Below are 20,237 nucleotides of genomic sequence, written 5' to 3'. Positions count from 1 at the left end.
CAGTAAGTCTACCAGTGGTTATATGTTTACCCTAGGTGGAGCTGTTGTTGCGTGAAAGTCTAAGAGACAGACTTGCATTGCCTTGTCGTCTATGGAATCAGAACTTTTTGCTCTAGCTTCAGCTGCAGATGAAGCAGAGTGGAAAAAGAATCTGATTATGGACATTCCACTTACTAGGTTAAGGATTCATTCCTTAAGTGTCTTCTGTGATAATCAAGCTACAATTACGATTGTGAAGAACTCACTCTTTAGTGGTAAGAGGAGACATCTTAGGCTGAAACATGCCATGCTGAATTATCTCATTAAACACGGGATTATCACTTTGATTGATGTGAGATCGAAGGATAATATGGCCGATGCTCTCACAAAAGGATTGAATAAAGCTCGAACATTCAAAATTGTAAAGGAAATGGGATTAAAATCTGTAATGATAGAGGAAAATTAAGTTAAAGCCTTTATAGAAAAGACTTAACTTATATTATCCAGGTTATGGACTTAATCTACATTCTCCATGTTCTTTTGAATTTTCAAATATTCCTTGTATGGCCCTAGATAAGCACTTGATGATATACCCTCTTTTGAGATAGGTTGTACATTCCATATTTGATGATACAATTTAACTCAAACTTTGTTATCCTGTTTGGGAAGGGTTGGACTTTCCACACTTGATCTTTCAACTTGACTCAAATATGGATAAGATGACTTAACATTTTATGGAAATAAGAAATGGTTGTTTGCAAAAGAAACCAATTTTTTGGTCTTGTTCTTTATTGAAACTTGAAAATTATATTGAATGGTTCTTTGCAAAACAAGCTATTTTGGTCTTGTTCTTTATTGAAACTTGACAATGATGCTTATGGTGAGAGTGATACTGATACTTTTTCAGCCATTCATGTATGTAATTTATGTTTTACACAAATTGTTATATTCATTCTTATGAAATTCATATTTTGGTAATTCACAGGGATTGGCGAAAAAAGAGGAGCGCATCTTGATTTTGACTTTGATGAAGATGACTTACTTGATGAGTAAATCTTCTAAAGTTGTAAAGACTGAGTGCCTTCTTTCAGTATGTGTATAGAGTTCACTTATATGTGAAACTTTATTTTGGATCTTGATGAGAATCATACCCCATGAATGAATTCTTCTTAAGAGCAGTGGGGTTCATGTATATATGAAACTACCTTTTGGTCGAGTTTATTGTATATGAAACTCTTGGTTGTTCATAAAAGTATTCGTGTTTTTCAACTGAAAACATATCTTTATGATAATGTGATGTGGATGATTCAATATTTTGTTTGAACATCACACTATCTATCTATTCGATGGTGCTATATGTAGAACATAGGAGGAGATTGTTGGATATGTTCTAAGTAAAAGCCCAATAGATAGTGGACTAGGTGTAGTGGGCCCATATGGGCTGGAGCCCATTAGCCTTTTAAAACCCTTTAATATTTAACTTGATTAAATAGGGGCTGGGAGCAGCTGGCATTCCATTCCACACCAGACGGCTTGTTAGCAATGCTTCAAGCACAACCAGGTTTTCTTCTCTACCGTTCCAACAGTTCCAACAATCTTTACTTTTCAACTTAATTAAAGAAGCCTAAGACAAATCGAGCAGTGTTATTATCAGAAGATTGGCTGACAAAGCCAAAAAGAATAACAAGTGGAAGTAGCTTAAGTGTATGGATGACAACGTGAGTAAGATATTTAATGGATGCAAGCGGAATGTCTTTGTCAATGAATAAGACAAAATCTGCTGAGAAGTAAGCATGTGTGGCTGCTCTCACATGCTGAGAAACACCCCTAAGAAGCTGGACAAGTATATGTTGAACAGTGAGGACGAACCAGTAGATGTAGAGAAAGAGATGAGGAAGAAAGGTGTTCTAAATGAAATTAGCCCCAAGACGAAGAAGAGAAACAAAAAGGGCAGCACTCAATTGGTGGTGGCCTTCTCTTCCATCACTGCTGCCACCACTGCCCAAGAACAAAACGAGAGGCCCAAATTAAAGGCATCATCCAAGAGGAAGAACATAGATTATGTAAGGATTGTTTCCTACTACTTTCACCTTGAAACTGAAGACAAAAGAGAAGGTGAATTGCTGAAGAGGGTAAATAGAGAGGAGAAATCACATCAGATAGTTGTAAAGTTGAGAAAATCCTATCGTGCCCACGATCCTTGGAGGGTCTTGGTTATATGCATGCTTCTGAATCTGACAACCGGCAGACAAGTCCCTTCTATCTTCCTCTCACTTTCTCTGTCAATGTATGAATGAATGCACTGCATTGAGATAATTAGTTTTCCATTGATGGGCACTTTTTGATGGGGTATGAAAAACAGCAGCCAATTAGCTGTCGACACGTGGCCCCAGGATGGCCCACAACAAATCCAGTGTCGGCCCAGGGGTAGCCTTGTAATTACCTAAGAGTAGGTAAACTTAAACCCGTAAGAGGCCGACACCTGTCCTGGGGTAGGTAATCCAACCACCTCAGGTTTCCCACTATAGATGGCCTTTCAGGGCTCAGACCAAAGGGTAATAACTTCTCAACCACCACTCTTAAAACTCGCTCTGCACTCCTGCTCATACTGACTTGAGTGTCGAAGGGCCTGTCCAGAGCAACGACTCCGGGTTGGTCATTCTGACATCGTTTGCTCTTGTGCAGGGACTCAACTCCTTTGCTTCGGTTCCGCAGAACTCAGCTCCTTCACTTCGGCTCCTCGGGTCCTCCAGCTCAGCTCTTACGTCACTGCCGTATATGTTACCGATTTTAGGCCTAACAGATTGGCGCCATCCGTGGGACCGCGAACTAAAAGCTGTTCAAATCCCCTTATAAAATTGCAGGACGGAGGAGTGCCCGGGTACCAACCGCACGAACTACCAGAGCCATGCTACCTCGCAGAACCCGAAGCGAGCGAATCGCCTCACAGGTGGTGGCTACTTCTGCTACAGCAGAACAGAGCCCAGCTCGTTCAGAACACCTCAATCCCACGCCCACTCCGGATCAAGTTCAAGCTCTCTTTCAACAGATGACGGCCCTTGTCGGTCAATACCAACAACTAATCCAAGCGCCTCCCCAACATCCTCCAGAAGCTCCACGACCTATACAGGAAAGGTCGAATGCCCACAGGAGAGATTCAGTGCACCACGATGAAGACCGGACTCACCACTCAAGGCAAGTCCATCACTCTAGAACCGGCATGCCCATACGGAACCTCACCACCGCCGGAGGTCACGGTCCCGTTCCGCGCAAAAGCACCTGGCCCAAGAAGGCCGCGCGTCGCAAGAAAAATCTCGACCTCGTCGAAGGAGTCCGGAAAGTCATTCCGGCTCCGCCGCGAGCCCGTCGATTGAGAAAAACAAATCGTTGGACCGAGCAGACAGAAGAGCTGATCCGATGCTACAGAGGATAGAAGAAATAGACCACAGAATAGAAGAGCTGGCAAAGGATCAGAGTCGGCCTGCTGCGAGGGCATTCTCAAGTAAAATGCCGTTAACCGACAATGTTATGAACGCCCCGGCGCACAGGGGGTTTAAAATGCCAACCGTCTCGCAATATGACGGGACCACTGACCCTGTGGACCATTTGGAAATGTTTAGAAGGATGATGCTCCTCCACGGCACGTCCGATGGCTTCCTCTGCAGAGCATTCCCGACCACACTGACTGGTGCGGCCCGTGACTGGTACTCAAGGATCAAACCGAACTCCATCACCAACTTTGAAGACTTTGGGGACGATCTGGTCCGCCATTTCATGAGCAGCCGTAGGCCAAGGAAAACCACAGCATCCTTGATGGCCTTGCGACAGGAGGACAACGAACCTCTGAAGGTGTTCGTCACCCGCTTCAACAGGGAGGCACTCCAAGTGCCGAATTTGGATCCCTCAGCCGCCATGAACGCGCTCCTCGCAGGCGCTAGATCCAACGATTTTTGCCGGTCAGTGGCTCGCCAAAACCCACACTCACTAGCGGATCTGATGGCCGGAGCGGAGAAATATATAGCAGTGGACGAGACGCTAGCGGCCCTGGACTCCAATCGGAGGAGAACCTCTGAAGACAAGAACCCTACCAAGCAGCGTAGGGATGATAAGGCCCCTAGAAGAGAGAAGTCCCCCCAGAGGAGGGAAGAGAACTTTACTCCTCTCAACACCTCCCGGAGACACATACTGGCCGCAATTAGAGGAGAAGAGTTCGTAAGGTGGCCGACTAGAATGACCTCCAAGGGAAGTAAGAGAGATAATGAGCACATTTATGTGTGAATTGTAGGTAGGAAATGATTATCTTTTTACTTTTAGAGCAGTGCTATTTGATGTGTTTTCCTTGTTTTTGATATTTCAGGGTTATTTCAGATTTTTCAAGAAAAATGGAGCTAAAACAATGAAATTCCAAGGAAATAGCATCAATGGCCAAGATCATCCCTTTGAGAAATTATAACCCACTAAATGGACAGTTAGGTTCATCCCATAGAAATGATTTTTGCGTGCACCACACTGTGTGAGCACAAGTGGGATTGTCTATCCCCATTTATGTAGACCCAACTCATAGATGGTTCGGATCATCATTTAGGATATGACCCTCCTACATTGTGGTTTGATAAGTGAACTGTCAAGATCAATTTTGGGGATGAATTTGGAACAACCCACACAACGGATAGCTTGGATTACGCATAGAGGATTTACATCGAGGCCTAATCAAGTGAACGGTTTAGATATATCATGGTGTGGTCTAGATCATTTTAATTTTGGGTGCAACCAAAGTACACCATGGCCCATTGAAGTGGACGGTTTAGATCAACTTGTGGGAGTGGAAAAAGAGGCAACTTGACCAACCACTTTCTATGTTTGCATCACATGTGGACCCTACATGGTGGATAAATTACTTGGAGAGGGAGTCGGTTGATTAAAGGATCATCTTGGTATAAAGCAATTACTACTTTAGTGGTTATTGGAATTAGCAATTTGCATGCAAGTTGGGCATATATGACATCATGCAATTCCATTTTTTGTTAGAAGCTGTTGTTGGAAGAGGGAGGTGCCAATATCACTTTGAGTAGTGTTGGAATCACATACGAAAAAAGGGCTATTAAAGGCAGTCAGATTTTTTAGGCAAGTTTTTTTTTACACATCACATGGTTGGGTTGCCATTCTCTCTCTCTCTCTCTCTCCTTGCTATGTCGGTGGAGGATTTTTGGAAAACAACCAATTTACATGATGGCAATCAATTGGACGGTCGAGATCATTCAATCATGTGGGCCCACCTTGTGCTTGCCATGTGTTGTAGGATGATCTTAACCGTTCAATTTCTATCCACCTTGTTTCCTTCTAAAAATTCAACCCACTTTCTAATTTTGTATGACCCACTTGCAATTTGGAGGTGTACACCCATACATTCTGATCTAGCAGTTCACATTTTGGAGTAAAGGGAAGTCACGTTTTATAAAAAAAAATAGCAATGTTCTATGCATGTGGGACCCACTGGAATGCTTAAAAAACCATGCAACGTTTCTTCATAGAGAGCTGCCCATGTTTCTTGTTTCTAAAATTTCTTTGCATATATATATATATATATATATATATATATATAATAGGAAAGTGGAGCCCACCTTGATACTTGAAGCATGCACTTTCCAGTAGCTTTGTTTGAAACCAAAGCAACCATAGCGTTGTACACGGTGGAACCTATCACAACCAAGGAAGAAAGAAAGAGTTTCCAAATTGGCCATATATCTAATTTTCAAAGAAAAGAGGTTTCTTTAAATATTGAAGGGCTCTCTTTCCCTCTCCTGGCTATTTTTTTTCTCTGTACAACCTCTCCTCTCTCTACACTCTTTTTATGTTTTCTCACCACTAAGTTGGCCGTACCCTCTCTTTTTGCTATCATCTCTTTATTTTTCGTTTGTTCTTTTCTAATAATTTTCCACCTCTTCTTGTTCTTCTCAAATTTTTGCCCATTAATCCCCTCTTATTCTCTTGTTTTATTTTTCATTCTTTTTTTTCAAGGGGATCGATCCAACTGTTCAACATCAATCTAAGGCGATCAAGGCTTGAAGGAAGGCGAACAATGAGTCAACAAAAACTTGAGAAGAAGAGAAAACGACTAAGTTTACTTTACTTTTATTCGTTATTTTCAAGTTCAATTCCAAGTTATAATTCGATGTACTTTTGTTTTGAAGTTCAATATTAAAGAGAGTACTTGTGTTATTTTGCTTGTTTAAGTTCTTATATGACATCTCTTCTCTTTTCTATCTCCTTTATTTTTATTTTTCTTCACTTTTCCATGAACAACTAAATCCTAATTACTTAGGGTTTAGTTGAAACCATAGGGAAGGAGAAATATTTATAATTAAATCAATCTACTCAATTGAAAAAATGTGTAGAATTTTGTGTTTGAAAACTTCCAATCATTCATGCCATTGGCTTTACCCTTTCGTATGAATGATTGTTGATTAACAAATATAAAGTTCTATATAATTAATATAAATTGGAGAGTGGATTTGATTAATTACTTATAATGAATGGCATCCCTTTGATCTTATTCCTTATTGACTAGTTAATCGAATTTTCAACCCAATTCAAGAGTTGTTTTAATTAATCAATCTAATCCAAACTCATGGTGGATTCTAACCCTAAGTAATCTTTTATATTGAATTAAGGTTTTTACACTATTCCAAATTACTTTTTCAATTTTCCAATTTACTTAAGCCCTTAGAATTTAGTTTTCTAATTAAATTAGATAAGTAGTTAATAGAGATCATTAAAATTTGGTACACTTTGCCTAAATTAGGATTTTAAATAAAAAAGATCTTAGTTGAATTTGATTCTTAGATTGAATAGAATATACGTTTTTATATAGTGTTGGCTCCGAAGTCTAAATCCACGAAAATCCTGAGTCCATTACAGGCAACATTATATCATAGCTAGTATTCTAATCGGTACAAGAATAGGATTGACAACTAGATTTCTCTTCCCTGAGTTCGACCCGTATTTACGCGATCCGTGCACTTGCGGTTATTTAATTTCTCTAACAAGTTTTTGGCGCCGTTGCCGGGGAAAAGAATTGCATTAGAATCTTAATTATTCGAAGTGTTAGATTAGTAGTTATTTTTAGTTTAGTTATAATTTTGGTTTCTTGCCTATCCATCTATCTTACTTGGTTTTCTTGTGTCTATGAGTGCAGGTTGGGTGCGGAACTCGGTCAATCGACTAGAAAGAGCAAACCGGTTAGAGACGGCGGAATACATCGCACCAAATCCAAATCAAGTAGTCATGGCGGAAGAACAAGAGCCGCCCAAGAGTTTGCGCGATCGCTTCTATCCGGCCCGAACCGCGCAACCTTCTTGCATTAGATTGCCGATTGCACAGGGCAATAATTTTGAGCTAAAATCGCAATTTATCTCTTTGCTTCCTCATTTTCATGGCCTCCCTTCGGAGGATGCTTATTTATTTTTGCGTGAGTTTGAAGATGTATGTGCTTTGATTAAGTTGCAACAACTTACTGATGATGCGGTAAAGTTGCGGTTTATTACATTTTCACTCAAGGATGGAGCCAAAAAGTGGCTCTATGGCTTACCAACGAACTCCATCACCACTTGGGAGGAGTTCGCCGTCGCTTTCCTAAAAAAGTTTTTTCCATTACATAAAACTAATAAGCTTAGGAACGATATTTTACAATTCAAACAAAAGCCATTAGAGTCATTTTCTAAGTTTATGGAGAGGTTCAAAGACCTACTCCAAGAGTGTCCTCATCATGGAATTGATTTGTGGCACTTATGCCAAATTATTTATGAGGGCATAGATTACCAAACAAAGCAACTTCTTGAATCCATGTGTCCTAACGGTTTTACATCTTTCACGGATGAGGCCGCGGCATGGAACTTCTTACTTGATTTGGCGGAAAAAACAAGAGAGTGGGAATCCACTCAAGACGGTGAGAGAGCCACTTCAAGTAAGGGATTTCTAACAGAGGGTGCCGTGGCAAAAGAGGCTCATCTTGATAGCTTAATCAAAAGGCTAGAAGCAATAGTTGTTAAAGGACCTTCACAAGTCAATCAAATTGCACATAGTGTTTCCATGTGTAATTGGTGTCAAACCACGGACCATGTCATGGAAGAGTGTCCGACTCTTGCTAAATTTGGTAATTCTAATGAGAATGTGAGTGCTCTTTATGCTAATAATCCTTATTCTAGCACTTATAATCAGGGATGGAAAAATCATCCCAACTTTTCATGGAGTCAAAGTGGGCCATCTAATTTCCAAGGCCAAGGCCAATTCGGCCAACCTAGGCCCACCTTCCCTCCCACTTTTGTTCGGCCATCCCCTTCCCCTCCTACGTTTCAAAACCCCATGATTAATAATGTTTCAAATCAGCAACAGCCGGGTTTTCAAAAACAAGGAGAGTTGGCACGCATAGCTTCCTTAGAAAAAAAGCATAGAACTTCTCACTAGCACTTTCATGACAAGCCAACACAACATGGAGAAGCAAATCTCCCAACTTGCCATGACGTTGTATGAGAGGGAAAATGGGAAGATGCCAAGTCAACCCGTTCCTAATCCAAGGAACGTGAATATGAATATGAATCAACAGGTACCGCCAAATCAGTTGAACGCCATTCAACCAATTTTGCCGCCGCAAGAGCCCTCCAACGAATGTAATACCGTATATACTTTAAGGAGTGGTAGAGATTACCACAAGGAGGAGGTCAGATCTGAACCTTCTATAGATATACAAGATACATCCAAAGAGGTAAGAAAAGACTCCCCTCCAACAGGCTCGATTGCAGAACCCAAACAGGTAAGTGAAGAGCAGGTTGTTTCTCCACCTGAAAATGAGTATGTACATAAAACTCCTTTTCCAAGGAGACTTGCTAATAAGAAGAAGGTGGATGCCATGGATAAAATTTTAAATGTGTTTAAACAAGTGCAAATTAACATTCCTTTATTAGATGCAATTTCTCAGGTTCCTACTTATGCCAAAGTGTTGAAAGATTTGTGCACACAAAAGCACACAACTAATGTGCCCAAAAAAGCTTTCTTGGCCGCAAATATAAGTTCCATCTTGTCTCAACAAATGGTGGCTAAGTATAAGGATCCAGGATGTCCTACTATTTCTTGCACTATTGGTAACACAAATATTGAACATGCTCTTTTGGATTTGGGTGCAAGTGTTGTATTTAAGCAACTAGGATTAGGAAACCTCAAACCAACCACCATCACTCTTCAATTGGCGGATAGATCAATTTAAACACCCAAAGGAATGGTTGAGGATGTGTTAGTTAAAGTAGGTGATTTTTTATTTCCCGTAGATTTTGTTGTGTTAGATACCGAGCCTGTTGCTAATATCAAGGATCAAATTCCTATCATCCTTGGTAGGCCGTTCCTTGCCACTAGCAACGCTCTAATTAATTGTAGAAATGGATTAATGAAATTGTCTTTTGGAAACACATCGGTTGATTTTAATGTCTTTAGATTGGGTAAGCAACCAAATTTTCATGAAGAAATCAATATGTTGCATTCCTTTCCTGACGATATTATTTCTAATTTTGAAATTTATTTTGATGCAGGATTCCAAGAATGCTTGGACGAACTAGGAAATGATGGAGATGATTTTTTTTCCAAAGCTTTTGCCATCCAAAACGTGGAGCCTGTTGGACCACTCGCAACATCTCTTCCAAAGACATCAATCGAAGAAGCGCCACAGTTGGAGTTGAAGCCCTTGCCTTCTCATTTACGTTATGCATTTTTGGGTGATAATTGTACTTTGCCTGTAATAATTGCTGCGGACCTAACCTCCCCTCAAGAGGAGGAACTCATTAAATTGCTAAAAGATAACAAGGAAGCCATAGGTTGGACAATGGCCGACATCAAAGGAATTAGCCCTTCGATTGTGCAACATCACATCCATCTCGTTGAGGGTGCCAAACCTTCAAGGGAACATCAAAGAAGGGCTAATCCTGTGATGAAGGAAGCAATCCAAAAAAGAGATTTTAAAATGGTTAGATAATGAGATCATTTATCCCATCTCGGATAGCCAATGGGTGAGTCCCGTCCAAGTAGTGCCTAAGAAGTCGGGAGTTACCGTTATACAATCCGCCACCAATGAACTTATTCCTACTCGTATTCAAACAAGGTGGCGGGTTTGTATTGACTACCGAAAGCTTAATGCCGCTATTTGGAAGGATCACTTTCCTTTGCCTTTTATTGATCAAATGTTAGAAAGGTTAGCGGGTCATGAGTATTATTACTTTCTTGATGGATATTCTGGTTATAACCAAATTCCTATAGCTCCTGAAGATCAAGAGAAAACGACATTCACATGCCCCTTCGGAACGTTTGCTTATAGACGCATGCCTTTTGGGTTATGGAATGCACCGGCAACTTTTCAAAGATGCATGATGAGTATCTTTTCTGACATGGTGGAGACCTTCTTAGAGGTTTTTATGGATGATTTTTCTATTCATGGCTCCGCCTATGCCGAATATTTACATCACTTAAAATTGGTCTTAGAAAGGAGTAGAGAAAAGAACCTTGTCCTCAATTGGAAAAAGTGTCATTTTATGGTAAAAGAGGGCATAGTTTTAGGTCATGTGATTTCTAAAGAAGGAATTAAGGTTGATAAAGCCAAGGTGGACCTCATTGTCCATCTTCCACCACCCAAAAGTGTGAAGGATATTCGATCATTTTTGGGCCATGCGGGCTTTTACCGGCGTTTTATAAAAGATTTTTCTAAAAATGCTAGGCCTCTAACCAACTTGTTAGCAAAAGATCAAAAATTTGAGTTTTCCAAAGAATGCTTCGATTCTTTTGAGTGTTTGAAAAATGAGCTAACTAGGGCTCCCATCATTCAAGCACCTAATTGGACCGAACCGTTTGAAATTATGTGTGATGCTTCCGACTTTGCAATAGGAGCCGTGTTAGATCAAAGATTCAATAAATTACCACATGTAATCTATTACGCAAGTAGAACTCTCAATGATGCACAACTCAACTACACCACTACGGAAAAAGAATTCTTAGCGGTTGTGTTTGCATTAGAGAAGTTTCGGTCCTACTTGATTGGATCGCATGTGATAATTTATACCGACCATTCGGCAATCAAGTATCTTGTTGGAAAGAAGGATGCTAAAGCTCGTCTCATTAGGTGGGTTTTACTTCTTCAAGAGTTTGATTTGGAGATTAGAGATAAAAATGGTACGGAAAACTTGGTTGCCGATCACTTATCTAGACTTCCTAATGCAAAGAATGACGAAGGTCCAATTAATGAAAACTTCCCTGATGAGCAATTGTTTGCTATTTCTAGTGAGCCATGGTATGCGGATATTGTGAATTACTTGGTTACAGGTACTACACCGGATCATTGGTCCAACCAAGACAAATACCGATTTCACTCACAGGTAAAGTATTTCTTTTGGGATTACCCCTATTTGTTCAAAACTTGTTCGAATCAGATTGTCCGACGATGTGTGCCCGATCATAAGTACCAATCGATTTTATCTTTTTGCCATGATCAAGCCTGTGGTGGCCACTTTAGTGCAAACAAAACCGCGCACAAAGTTTTACAATGTGGTTTCTATTGGCCAAGTCTTTTTAGGGATGCTTTTGATTTTTGTAAGGCATGTAGATCTTGCCAGTCGTTAGGAAGAGTTACAAAGCGAAATATGATGCCCCTCAACCCGATCTTAGTGGTAGAAATCTTCGATGTGTGGAGTATTGATTTTATGAGACAATTTCCCAACTCTTTTGGAAACTTGTATATTTTGTTAGGTGTAGATTATGTGTCAAAATGGATTGAAGCCATTGCTTGCAAATCCAATGACCACAAGGTGGTGGTCAAGTTTCTTCAAGAAAACATTTTTTTGCGCTTCGGTACACCTCGTGCCATCATTAGTGATAGAGGTAAACACTTTTGTAATAGACCGTTTGAAGCTCTTATGAAGAAATATGGTATTACTCATAAGTTAGCCACGCCTTATCATCCTCAAACGAGTGGCCAAGTGGAGGTTTCAAATAGGCAAATTAAGCAAATTTTGGAGAAGACTGTGAATCCAAACCGCAAAGATTGGTCCATTAGATTAGTGGATGCCTTGTGGGCTCATAGGACGGCATTCAAGACTGATCTTGGCCAGTCTCCTTACCGCCTTGTGTATGGCAAAGCTTGTCACCTCCCGGTTGAATTGGAACATAAAGCTTTTTGGGCTATTAAGAAACTAAACTTTGATTTGTCTTCTGCAGGTGTTCAAAGGCGATTACAACTTTCTGAGTTGGAAGAGTTGCGGAATGATGCCTACGAGAATGCAAAAATCTATAAAGAGAAGACAAAAGCTTTTCATGACAAACATATTTTGAGAAAATCGTTTCAAGAGGGTGAACAAGTGCTTCTCTACAATTCAAGATTGCATATCTTTCCAAGTAAGTTAAGATCCCGTTGGGATGGACCATATGTGGTTAATAAAGTTTTCTCCCATGGTGCGGTCGAGGTTCTAAATCCAAACAATGGTGAGATTTTTAAAGTTAATGGTCAAAGATTAAAGCCATTTATTGAGTTGTCAAAGCCGGATATGGAAGAGGTCATGGATCTCTATGAACCTTCCTATTCGAATCATGCCTAAACAAATACGGTACGTACCCTCCTTTCTATTTTTAGTCCTCATATTTTTCTTTCTATTTTTAATGCCTTGAGGACAATGCATAAATCAAGTATGGGGGGTAGCTTTTGGAAACTTTATTTTCTAATCTTTTCTATAGTTAAAGTTAGAAATTTTCTTTTCCTTTTGTTTTTGGTATTTTTCTCAAATTAGAAAGAACTTGGTATTCTTAAAAGGAAAGTTGTTTTCCTATTTTAAGAAAGAAAGTTAGTGGATATTTTAATTTTGGAATTTGAAATATTAGAAAGAATACTTTCCTTAGTTTTGTTTTTCTTTTGGAATCTTTCTTTTAAAAGGATTTGAATAAGAAATAGAAATAGAAACTTGCTTTTTATATGGTATAGTGAAAAAGGAAAGCAAGGTTAAAAAAAAAATTTATTTTTAGAAAGTTTACCTTTTGATTATAGTTCTGATTTGTAGCCTTTTTGACTTGAGCTATTAAGTCTGAAGGGTTTTTATGCCTAGTTCCTTAAAGCCAACTGGCTTGAGAGCAACTGACTGAAAACTCCATACATGGGTCAATTAGAAAGCTTAATAAATCAAAGCATTGCACATAATCAAAGGTAAAACTTGAACTCATATGCATCAATGTCTATGATATATGCAAATCAAAGATTAGTCGGACACTGCTTAGTAGCCTGGGTGTCTGGTGCATGCCCTGCATGTCATTCATGCCAAAAGCAGTAGAGCATTACAAAAAGTGAGTTCTATTCTTAGAAATTATGGAAAAATTGGAAAGTAAGGTGGACCATATAAATTTGTAAGTTTTCTACGAAGTTTCCGAATCAAATTCCTTTTACGGTACGATTACATTAGAAGCAAATTTAAGGGAGAAGAGTATAAAAAATTCAAAAGAAGTTTCCTTACTTAAAATATTTTTCTAATTTTTTCAACTTGGGATAGGATGCAAAGTTTAAGTATATGGGTATTCTTGTTCTTCTATTTTGAGTAATTTATCAAAGACAGATGATTAGAAATTTTTGGCTTTATTCTATAGTGAGATTTGGAAGAAAAGTTTGTTTTTAGAATTTTGTGTGTATATTCACTGCAAACACTCACGAGACACAACTCGTCCACTAGGGTAACCTTGGGATTTAAAGGCTTGTTGCACGTGCTAAGTGCAATCGTTATTCCTACGAAAGTGAGTTAGGATTTTATTTTGTTCCTATTTTTCTTTATTTTCTTCTTGTTTGCTTGAGGATAAGCAAAGCTCAAGTATGGGGGAATCTAATGAGCACATTTATGTGTTAATTGTAGGTAGGAATGATTATCTTCTTACTTTTAGAGCAGTGCTATTTGATGTGTTTTCCTTGTTTTTGATGTTTCAGGATTATTTCGGATTTTTCAAGAAAAATGGAGCTAAAACAATGAAATTCCAAGGAAATAGCATCAATGGCCAAGATCATCCCTTTAAGAAATTATAACCCACTAAATGGACAGTTAGGTTCATCCCATAGAAATGATTTTTGCGCGCACCACACTGTGTGAGCACAAGTGGGATTGTCTGTCCCCATTTATGTAGACCCACCTCATAGATGGTTCGGATCATCATTTAGGATATGACCCTCCTACATTGTGGTTTGATAAGTGAACTGTCAAGATCAATTTTGGGGATGAATTTGGAACAGCCCACACAACGGACAGCTTGGATTACGCATAGAGGATTTACATCGAGGCCTAATCAAGTGAACGGTTTAGATCTATCATTGTGTGGTCTAGATCATTTTAATTTTGGGCGCAACCAAAGTACACCATGGTCCATTTAAGTGGACGGTTTAGATCAACTTGTGGGAGTGGAAAAAGAGGCAACTTGACCAACCACTTTCTATGTTTGCATCACATGTGGACCCTACATGGTGGATAAATTACTTGGAGAGGGAGTCGGTTGATTAAAGGATCATCTTGGTATAAAGCAATTACTACTTTAGTGGTTATTGGAATTAGCAATTTTCATGCAAGTTGGGCATATATAACATCATGCAATTCCATTTTTTGTTAGAAGTTGTTGTTGGAAGAGGGAGGTGCCAATATCACTTTGAGTAGTGTTGGAATCACCTACGAAAAAAGGGCTATTAAAGGCAGTCAGATTTTTTGGGCAAGTTTTTTTTTTACACATCACATGGTTGGGTTGCCATTCTCTCTCTCTCTATCCTTGCTATTTCGGTGGAGGATTTTTGGAAAACGACTAATTTACATGATGGCAATCAATTGGACGATCGAGATCATTCAATCATGTGGGCCCACCTTGTGCTTGCCATGTGTTGTAGGATGATCTTAACCGTTCAATTTCTATCCACCTTGTTTCCTTCTAAAAATTCAACCCAATTTCTAATTTTGTATGACCCACTTGCAATTTGGAGGTGTACACCCATACATTCCGATCTAGCAGTTCACATTTTGGAGTAAAGGGCAGTCACATTTTATAAAAAAAATAGCAATGTTCTATGCATGTGGGACCCACTGGAATGCTTAAAAAACCATGCAACGTTTCTTCATAGAGAGCTGCCCATGTTTCTTGTTTCTAAAATTTCTTTGCATATATATATATATATATATATATATATATATATATATATATATATAATAGGAAAGTGGAGCCCACCTTGATACTTGAAGCATGCACTTTCCAGTAGCTTTGTTTGAAACCAAAGCAACCATAGCGTTGTACACGGTGGGACCTATCACAACCAAGGAAGAAAGAAAGAGTTGCCAAATTGGCCATATATCTAATTTTCAAAGAAAAGAGGTTTCTTTAAATATTGAAGGGCTCTCTTTCCCTCTCCTGGCTATTTTTTTTTCTCTGTACACCCTCTCCTCTCTCTACACACTTTTTTGGTTTTCTCACCACTAAGTTGGCCGAACCCTCTCTTTTTGCTATCATCTCTTTATTTTTCGTTTGTTCTTTTCTAATAATTTTCCACCTCTTCTTGTTCTTCTCAAAATTTTGCCCATTAATCTCCTCTTATTCTCTTGTTTTATTTTTCATTCTTTTTTTCAAGGAGGTCGATCCAACCGTTCAACATCAATCTAAGGCGAACAAGGAGTCAACCAAAACTTGAGAAGAAGAGAAAAAGACTAAGTTTACTTTACTTTTGTTCTTTATTTTCAAGTTCAATTCCAAGTTATAATTCGATGTACTTTTGTTTTGAAGTTCAATATTAAAGAGAGTTCTTGTGTTATTTTGCTTGTTTAAGTTCTTATATGACATCTCTTCTCTTTTCTATCTCCTTTATTTTTATTTTTCTTCACTTTTCCATGAACAACTAAATCCTAATTACTTAGGGTTTAGTTGAAACCATGGGGAAGGAGAAATATTTATAATTAAATCAATCTACTCAATTGAAAAATTGTGTAGAATTTTGTGTTTGGAAAATTCCAATCATTCATGCCATTGGCTTTCCCCTTTCGTATGAATGATTGTTGATTAACAAATATAAAGTTCTATATAATTAATATAAATTGGAGAGTGGATTTGATTAATTACTTATAATGAATGACATCCCTTTGATCTTATTCCTTATTGACTAGTTAATCGAATTTTCAACCCAATTCAAGAGTTGTTTTAATTAATCAATCTAATCCAAACTCATGGTGGATTCTAACCCTAAGTTCTTTTATATTGAATTAAGGTTTTTACACTATTCCAAATTACTTTTGCAATTTTCCAATTTACTTAAGCCCTTAGAATTTAGTTTTCTAATTAAATTAGATAAGTAGTTAATAGAGATCATTAAAATTTGGTACACTTTGCCTAAATTGGGATTTTAAATCAAAAAGATCTTAGTTGAATTTGATTCTTAGATTGAATAGGATATATGCTTATATATAGTGTTGGCTCCGAGGTCTAAGTCCACGAAAATCCTGAGTCCATTCCAGGCAACATTATATCATAGCTAGTATTCTAATCGGTAGAAGAATAGGATTGACAACTAGATTTTTCTTCCCTGAGTTCGACCGTATTTACACGATCCGTGCACTTGCGGTTATTTAATTTCTCTAACAAGAGACAAATCGAAGTACTGTCGGTTCCACAAGGACCACGGTCACGACACAGACGAGTGTTGGCAGATTAAGGAAGAAATCGAGCTGCTGATTTGTCGGGGATACTTGAAAAAGTACGTCCGAGGTGACGGCCACAGAAGAGAGCGCCGAGAAAAGAGTCCCCAGGGCCAGAGCCCTCGACGGTCACAGCCGCCCCTGCCCGGAATCAATCTCCCCTGCCATCCAGTCCACGACAAGAGGCACGCCGATCCCAGCCAAAGGGGGTCATCAGCACGATTAGGGCGGACATGCCGCTGGGGGCACATCATCGGCTGCTCGAAAAGCATACGCACGCCGAGTCAACGCCGTGCACACATGCAGCATAAAGATGAAGATGGAGAATGAGATCTCCTTTTCAGATGCGGATCTCGAAAACTTGATACTGCCACACGACGACGCCCTGGTCCTGACTATGCCCGTCGCGAACTGGGAAGTGAAGAAAATCCTTGTCGACAACGGGAGTTCGGCAGATATCCTCTACTATCATGCTTTCCAGAAAATGATGATAGGTGACGATCGTTTGAGGCCGGCAAACTCCGATCTAATCGGTTTTTCAGGGGAGGTCGTGAAAGTGGAAGGATAGACTGAACTCCCAGTCATCGTCGGAGAGCCGCCCTGTCAAGCCTTCGCGATGGTCAACTTCCTGGTAGTGAGGGCCACTTCGGTCTACAACGCTATCTTGGGACGACCCGGCCAGAACCTAATCCGTGCAGTCGCTTCAGTGTATCACTAGAAAATGAAATTCATAACGCCAAACGGCGTGGGAGAAGTCTGGGGAGACCAACCACAGTCCAGGGAGTGCTATGCCATGGCACTCAAAGGCAAAAATGCGGTGGAATCGCTGCCGATTGAGCTACTCGATCTGAGGGACGAAGCCCAGGGGACCCGCGGGTTGGGAAATTGGCCTACGCCTTGATCATGGCAGCGAGAAAATTGAGGCCGTATTTTCAAGCCTACACGATAAAAGTCCTGACAGATCAGCCGCTCCGGCAGGTTCTCCATAGGCCGGACACCTCAGGACGACTCGTGAAATGGGCCGTGGGGCTGAGTGAATTCGATATCCAGTACATGCCTAGACCAGCGATAAAGGCTCAACTGCTGGCAGACTTCGTCGCTGAATGCACCATCCCCCAGTAGAGCACTGAATCTGAAATTGTCCAAACCCTGGCTGTGGAGAAAGAATCCACAACGGAGGAGCGAACAGAAGCTGGGACTGAACCAATAAGAGCAGAAATCGTCTCCGTACCGGCAGAGCAGGATCCATCGACCATCGAACCACTCTGGGAAGTGTACGTGGACGGATCTTCGAACAAGGGTGGCTGTGGAGCTGGTTTGGTTCTCACCGGGCCTGACAGCTTCACTTTAGATTACGCCCTAAGGTTCGGATTCCGCGCGTCCAACAATGAGGCAGAATATGAGGCCCTCCTCGCCGGAATGAACCTAGCAGTCCAGACCGGCACCCAAAGGCTGAAAGCGTACTGTGACTCTCAGCTGGTTGCAAACCAGATTCAAGGGGTCTATGAGGCCCGCGACGAACGTATGATCAAATACCTCTAGATGGTCCTCCAGTTAGCCAGCAAGCTCAAAGATTTTGAGGTCATCAGAATCCCTATAACAGAAAATGCAAAAGTGGATGTGCTGTCTAAACTGGCTGCATCCGGATACACCACCGGATACACCACCCTTGGGAGTATATGTATGGAGTTTCTACAGAAATCTAGTATCAATCCAGTATCGAAAATGAGGCCGCCGAAGTAATGCAGGTGGAGCACGAGTCCTGTTGGATGAACGAAATCATTGAATACCTACGTAGAGGGAAGCTTCCCGAAGCCAAGAAGGAGGCCCGCAAAGTGATACAGAGAGCAGCCCGGTTTTCCCTTGATGGTGAGAGCTTGTACAAAAGGTCGTACACCCTCCCATACCAACGCCACATACGCCTTACAAGAGACGCACGAAGGAATTTGTAGGAAACACCTAGGGGCAAGGCCCTGGCAATCAAAGTGCTGCTGAGAGGCCTGTACTGGCCAACCTTAAGGCAAGACGCACTGGACCTGGTCAAGAAGTGCGAGAGATGCCAAAAGTTCTCTCCCACTATCCACCAACCTGCTGTTTCTATGGCACCGATCATCAGCCCACTCCCCTTCGCAGTATGGGGGATGGACATCTTCGGCCCCTTTCCACCAGCCTCCGGAAGGCGCACGTTTGTAGTAGTGGCCATTGACTATTTCACCAAGTGGGTGGAGGCCGAACCTCTAGCCCAGATCACAGAGCAAAACATGCAGAACTTCTTTTGGAAGTCGGTGGTTTGCAGGTTCGGGATCCCACGCGTCTTAATAACGGACAACGGTAGACAATTCGACTGCCGAAACTTTCAAAAGTTCTGCTCCGACTTGAAGATCGAACAGAGATTCACTTCAGTAGCGCACCCTCAAACGAATGGGCAGACCGAAGTAACGAACATAATCTTGCTTCAGGGGATTAAAAAGAGGATGGACGAAAAGGCTAGCCGATGGGTAGATGAACTTTATCATGTCCTATGGGCGTATCGCACCACCCCGCGCACACCAACGGGGGAGTCACCATTCAACTTGTCCTTCGGGACGGAGGCCGTAATACCCGTTGATGTGGACGCCCCGTCTCCCAGAGTCACCAACTTCAACGAACAGCTCAATGGAGACGGGCTCCGCGGAAATCTCGACTTACTGGAAGAAGCCCGAGAAGAGTCCTGAATCAGGGTCGCCGCCTACAAGCAGAAAGTGTCCAACTATCATGATTTGAAGAAACGCCCCAGAGAATTCTGAGCAGGGGATCTAGTCCTGAGGAAAGCTGCTATCTCCCAACCGAAGAAGATCGGAAAACTCTCCCCGACCTGGGAGGGGCCGTACCGAGTAAAAGAGGTGATTCGCCCAGGAAGTTATAAGCTGGAGACGCTTGGGGAGCACCTACTACCCCATGCCTGGAACTAGAAAAACCTCTGAAAATACTATCAGTAGTAGACCACCCGGCGTAAAAGTGATTGTAAATGTATGTATTGAATGTGAATGATAGAGGCTCTTTTACAAATCTCCTCGCACTCCTTGGAAACTCAGTTCACTAAAACTAGGGTACTCACTGCTTGGTTCGCCTCGGCTCGTCTCCGCAAAGACCAGGAGCGCACTCCTGGTTAGGAACAAGCCCGGACAGCAAAAACCAAAGCTACTTGGAAACCCAGTTCACTAAAACTAGGGTACTCACTGCTTGGTTCGCCTCGGCTCGTCTCCGCAAAGACCGAGAACGCACTCCTGGTTAGGATAAAGTCCGGACAGCTAAAACCAAAGCTACATGGAAACCCAGTTCACTAAAACTAGGGTAGTCACTGCTTGGTTTGCCTCGGCTCGTCTCCGCAACGACCGGGAGCGCACTCCAGGTCAGGAACAAGTCCGGACAGCAAAAACCAAAGCAACTTGGAAACCCAGTTCACTAAAACTAGGGTACTCACTGCTTGGTTCGCCTTGGCTCGTCTCCGCAAAGACCGGGAGCGTACTCTTGGTCAGGAACAAGTCCGAACAGCAAAAGCCA

General features: G+C 41.1%; 1 non-coding gene and 1 pseudogene across 1 annotated transcript; one reads left to right on the top strand and one right to left on the bottom strand.

Moving 5' to 3' along the window:
- The first annotated feature begins 1,772 nt into the window (after positions 1–1,772).
- LOC143865811 (uncharacterized) lies at positions 1,773–18,646 on the top strand (annotated as a pseudogene).
- LOC143865835 (small nucleolar RNA R71) lies at positions 7,645–7,751 on the bottom strand. The gene has a single exon (XR_013242126.1). It is a non-coding gene; the product is annotated as a small nucleolar RNA R71 (small nucleolar RNA).
- Positions 18,647–20,237: the final 1,591 nt, after the last annotated feature.

Source organism: Tasmannia lanceolata, unplaced genomic scaffold, assembly GCF_043159265.1.
Source record: "Tasmannia lanceolata isolate RefF3 unplaced genomic scaffold, GAP_Taslan_0.1 ptg000112l, whole genome shotgun sequence".
Lineage (NCBI taxonomy): Eukaryota > Viridiplantae > Streptophyta > Magnoliopsida > Canellales > Winteraceae > Tasmannia > Tasmannia lanceolata.
This window is presented reverse-complemented; position numbering and strand designations above follow the sequence as displayed.